This window comes from Hippopotamus amphibius, chromosome 5 (assembly GCF_030028045.1).
Source record: "Hippopotamus amphibius kiboko isolate mHipAmp2 chromosome 5, mHipAmp2.hap2, whole genome shotgun sequence".
NCBI classification, from domain to species: Eukaryota; Metazoa; Chordata; class Mammalia; order Artiodactyla; family Hippopotamidae; genus Hippopotamus; species Hippopotamus amphibius.
Window position 1 is genome coordinate 39497776 of NC_080190.1, and position 6363 is coordinate 39504138.

A 6363-nucleotide genomic window follows, 5' to 3' on the forward strand; every position below is an offset into this window, starting at 1 on the left:
TTTGCCTACAGCAGTACTGGGGATATCAATTTTATGATTTGTAAAAGTCACTTTAATTCATTTCCTATTTCATTACACAAAAGCTTTTAAGTTTTGGGTTTCTTTTTTCTTTTGTTGTTGTTGCTGTTTTGGCGGCACTATGCAGCATGTGTGGATTTCGTTCCCTGAGCAGGGATCAAACCAGTGCCCCCAGCAGTGGAAGGGCAGAGATCTAACCACTGGAATGCCAGTAATTCCCCAAATTTTTAAAGTTCTTAACCTAAGGTTTAACGGAATCTCGTGGTTCCGAAGGGAGGGAAAAAACCCCCCACAAACTTCATGTGATATCTGATGTTTTATTTGGATATAAATTTATACCATATCAGTATGTAGAAGATTATGGAATAGTATTATACTTGATAAAATAATGGACAATCAGCATTGCCTCCAACTATGATATCAGTAACTACATTCTGTTGATACAATCTTAGATAAATTCTATAATATAGAAATTATAATGAATAAACATGTGACTTTGTTTACATTGTGTCTTCTCCATATGGAAGAGCTGAATGCACTGGGATGAGACAAATTGCCTTTCAGAGATCTTCAGTTCAGAGTACAGATGAAGGTCACTGAATGAAAGCTGTGACCCACTTATTCCATTCAAAAAAAATATGAAGTCTCCCTGCTTCACCCAAAGGCCAGCTTTAGAGAGCATGGAAGTGGGAGGATATCTGAAAGGATGGATTTTTGTTCTACAGACTAAGTTACTGAAAAAACTGTTCTAATAATGAGATTGAGAGCTCTAGATTGTTTTGAAGTGTACGTCTTCTGTCTAGCAGGTCAAGACCCATGACATGACGTTCATAAGCAGATCCTCCTAACAGTTACAGTAACTCACACTATGTTTTCTTTGTACATAACAACTTCAGAAAGTATTAAAATATCTGTAAGATCTAAGAGACAAGTTAAATGCAGCCCTGAAGTTATGGCCACACACTATAGTAAACGGCAGGTTGTCACGGGAGTATGGTGGTCTGCGGTGAATGAGCCCAAGAACTCCAAGGATGAATGTGAAATTCCTCCCATTAGTGCATGACTCCTGATGCTGTACTTGATTTTTAATGTTAGAATTTTAACCAAAAAGTCAATGTCATATTTTCGTAGAATTATAATCAGTAGATGGTTTTTTATAAACTGGTTGTCTCCAAAGGCACACACACATATGTAAGAGTGAAGGAGACTCAGTATAGTTAGTGATGATCAAAGAAGCTGTAGAAATACGAACATAATTTTTAAAACCTATACACGCATAATTTTCCCCCAGTACAGTTATCGAGGTAATCATTGTTCAGACGGTGTCCATCCACACTACTGAAATTTGTAACAACCTTTTAACTATGATGGATGGTTATAATCCTCAAAATTTAAATCAGGATAATGTCAGTAGGGATTTTAAAAAATTACTTATGTGGGCTGATTGTATGCAATAAAACAAAGATAGATGTTTAGGGTGGCATATTATGCTCAATAGATCTGAGAAAATTATCTGAACTAATAATACTTCCCTACTATTTTATTTCTTAAATATGTAACAAAGATATAACAAAGTGTATGTGAAGGAATTGGAAACACTTGGCTTGTAAATGTTTCAAAATTTGGAACAGCTTTCTCATGTTACATTTTTTTCAGATCTGAGACCTCTGCAGCCTGTTTGAGGAATGGGTGAAGGGCCCCTTTATGGTGCAGAGTGTAATTCCTAAATGGATTTTTCATGAATTAATATCAACTCTCTCAAATAATTCTGTAGTCATCTACAGAGTGCAAACCCATATTTAATCATAAAAATATTGTTGCTACTTCAGGCACTGGATTCAGTGAAGGATAAATAAATATACAAATATTTCTTGAGGAGAAGTCACTGGACTAGGTTACACAGTGAATAAGACAGACTTTTGGCTTCAGAATTGCAAGAGATTAAAGATCATCTGCAGAGAAAGTCCATCAAGATCAGAATAAAGGATGAAATCACCTAGAGACAAAGCACAGAGAGGAAAATGTTAAGGACTGAGGGTAGAGAGATGAGAATTTAGAATACACAAGAGTAGACACAGAGGACAAAATAACAGGAATAGTAGAGGGTAACCAGGGTTATAGGGCAGCAGGGGTAGAAGGGAAATGTTAACAAATAGCCTTAAACATAAGACATGAGAACTGAAAGTCCATTGATGAACTTATTGAGCAGGTTTAGTAATATGATAGAGGAATCACTTCAATTAAAAGATATGTGGTTGGTAAATAAACTGACTATACACTATCCATTTAAATACAGCAGTAAAGGAAATGACAAGAACACAAACAGAAGAGCAGTTACAGAAGGTGATAGAATGGAGTAGGCTTTCATTTAAGTAATGGAAGACCCACTGTTGACATCAAGGAGCTGTGACCTGTGCAAACTTCTGTCTGGAGCTACTGGTCCTAAGGCAAGCATTATCCATAATAAAAAATGATTCTTAAATTTTTTTCCTCTTTTCCGTACTAGAGAATACTAATATATTCAGTTTCTTCAAAATAGTTCCTGGTTCATATAGATGGTGAGACAGGAAAAGTCCTGGTCTCGTTGAATTCCAGCCAAGAGGACTAACTGAAGAAGTTCCCATTTGGCTTCTTGGCCAATAACTATGACAGTCATCTTTACAGTCCTTTCCCCAGACACCGTATCACTGTCCCTACCCACAACCAAAAAGCACATCATACAATTCAGTTTCTTTCTGCATAAATATTTCAAGATTGTTTTATTGCTTGTAAGACATGTTTATATTTCAAAGAGCTCTCTTCTTATCAAAATCACCATGGCCTGGAAAGCATTCACGAGATGAATGAAATATTTTATTAGTGCTGGTACTTCTTTAGACAAGAACAATGATTTAGCAAACTGATTCTGGCTTAAAAATTATACAGATCATTCAAGCAAACAATAAAGACTAGCACAAAATCCTGTGCATATAGAAAAGCAAGGAAGCTTTAGAAGAGGTGGAAATACATGTAAAAGCAAAGAAAATTTCAATGTCATTAAACTTCATCCATCATCATGATGATTTCAGTGTAAATCTGATAGTAAGCATCTAATCCTGCTTCAAAATCGATATGATTATAATAAGGAATCTTCTTATGGTAAATGAGATTGGAGACTTTTGGTTCCAAATTCTTAACATCTATTAGATATGCCAGAGGGTCTCGTCTGCCACTCCACATTGCAGTTGGAACCTTCTTATTCTCCACATTGTATGATGGAGGAGTGGGCTAAAGGAAAATGAGAAATAGTAAGGTGTATGTTAACAGCATATCAAACTAAGAATAGTAAATTTATTTCTTCTTCCATGAAACTATAATGGTAATTACCTGTTTATTAAGTTCATAAAAATTATCTGTGGGATCTCAACTATTGTCAGACAGAAACGGACTACTATCCAAGCCTTTAAATTGTACTAACAAAATGACTTTCACAAACTAGAAGCTCTGTGCACCTTAGGTCCTTTACATGTGAAGGGGTGATATTAATAAATATATGAAAGATTTCATAAGGTTGTTGTGAGGTTCAAGTAACATGATATAGAGAAATTTGCTTTGTATAAGTGTTGTCATAAAAATTTATTCTTTATTGTTTTGAACCTATCATTAGGTCTACTTATACCATTTTCTGGGAAATGTACAATACTGCATAATCTTTTAAAAACAAGTGTTTTGTTATATCTTTAATATTATTTTCATTTTTGTCTCTCCAAAGGGGCCAATTGTTAAATTTTGAAAAAGTGAGCTTACCTGATTATAATGTAGATTATTTAGAGATGGACTTCCCCAGTCATAAGCTTGAAATGTACCTTTATTAACAACCTTAAATAAAGATAAAATAAACTGCATTTTATAAGTAATTTTTTATTACTTATAAAATCTTACAAAATTAATAGAGCTAGAGACTACTGAGTCTCATTGCCTCATTTTATACTATGACCCATTGATTCAGATTCAATGTCCCTCATGCATCAGTCCAGTACTCTCTCTATCACAATGCTATTGCTCCTGGATTAATGATTACTAAAACATTCCCAGATAATTAGAAATCAGAAGGACTGGCCCAGATAACATACTTTTTTGAGAAAAAAAAGGGTATTTTTTACACCCATTTTAATAATGTTTGAACTCTAGTAACTTATACTATTCATGAAGGAAGGACCTAGTAAACATATGAAAAAATAACAATTATGATTTCATAGAAATAAATGGATGTTTGCCAAGTTATTTTAAAATGCAAATTTGTTACATCACTAAGTTTTGTTTTATATTTAATTTGGTGGTACAAAGTAAATTTCAGTCTGTAAATATTTCTTAAGAATCAAATATTTCAAATTACTAAGATCCAAATTAATGAAGTCTATAGTACAAAGTGTGCAATATCAATTTATTAGCAGTATAAAGACTGCTTTGTTGCTTCACAGTTCAGTTGACTCAAAATACATTTTCAGACTAAATTAGTAACATTTTCATTCATAATTGGTATGCAGAAAAAGATTTTACCTTTATGCAGAATTTTCTTTTTATAAAGATATCCCCATGATACTCCAAGATAAAGAATTTTTGTAACATAGTAAGAAAGATTTCTGTTGCAAAAGATTCTGTTGGTCTCATAATGGTAAGGACTAAGAAATGGGGCTTTTGTGGAACTCTAATTTTCAAACCTACGTAGTTCAAGGAGTGTCTTTTCTGAAAAATGGAGATGCTAGGCAGTGGAGATATACTAAATAGATGTCTGCAAACAAAATATTGAGATGAGGCATCTCTTCTTATGATGTGACATATGTTGCTTTGTTCATTATGAGTCAATGGAGTAAAAAATTTTGTGGTAATCAAGGTACAGAATCCAAGAGTACCATTCATCTATAGATTTCAAGGGTATGTGCCTTGGAATAAGATGCTCTTGCACCTTGTGTGTAGGCATCAGCTTACATCTTAGCAAATGGTATTAGAAATGTGAGGTTACTTTGCCCCCAGCATTTTGGCTGTCACGCGGGAAGGTCTTCTAGAGGGGTAAGAAAGTAAAGTTCTAATTTACACTATACCTCAAAGGCTCCTAGAATTTCCATCTATCATCAAACTCTGACAATTGCAAAAACTGGTATTAAGCTGTCATAAAACTCATCTGTAACAGTTTTCCATTTTGAATAGAAAAGAAAGCTATTACTTTTAAGGATTAAAGAAAAAATTCTGCCTTTATCACATTCCTCCACCACCCCCCACCCCCCAGGTCAATAACTGTCCTGGTATCAAAGGAATTCCCTTTTTATCTTTTCAGAAAGGAGTGTAATACATTGGCTACAAAACCAAACAGAGAATCACTAAAACTTACTAAGTAGGGGAGGTTTAAAAAAAAAGAGAGAAGAAAGGAAGGCATGGAGGGAGGGAGACAGAAGGAGGGAAGGAAGTAAAGAAGGGGGAAATGTTTAGGACTTCCTAGGTGGCACAGTGGTTAAGATGCCTGCCAATGCAGGGGACACGGGTTCGAGCCCTGCTCTGGGAAGATTCCACATGCTGTGGAGCAACTAAGCCCGAGTGCCACAACTATTGAGCCTGTGCTCTAGAGCCCATGAGTCACAACTATTGAGCCCGTGTGCCACAGCTACTGAAGCCCACGTGCCTAGAGCCTGTGCTCCGCAACAAAAGAAGCCACCACAATGACAAGCCCATGCACCAAAATGAACAGTAGCCCCCGCTTCCCGCAACTAGAGAAAGCCTGTGCGGAGCATCAAAGACCCAACACAGCCAATAAAAAAATAAATCCAATAAATAAATTAATTAATTAAAAAAAAAGAAGGGGGAAATGCTTAAGAAATTTGCTGCTTATTATTGTCATCTGGTTGGAGATGGATTATATAAATATCATTTTTAATGAGATTATTAAACTAAATGACAGAAATGTTATGGATATATTTATGAAACATTTTCCTTTTTTTTTGCTAAAAACTCAAACTGCTTCCTTAATTATGGGATAAAAAGCAGGTTTCCCAGAGAAAATACAGGACGCTAAGTAAAATTTAGAATGCTATGGTGGACAGAGTTATACTAAAAATTTATTTATTTATCTGAAATTAAAATTTAACTGTGTCCTCCTTCTTATTTGCTAAATCTGGCAACCCTAAATAAAAGTCATTTGATTGAAATTTAAGTTCTACAATAATTTATTCCAATCACCTAAATCATTTATTTACTGCACCACATCACAGTTATAGATAATAGATATTAGAAGCTTCATAAATACTGAGTGATAAAATTTGAAAAGTTTTGCTTGAAAAACGTCAAGCATATTTTAAACTGAAGTTCCTACTG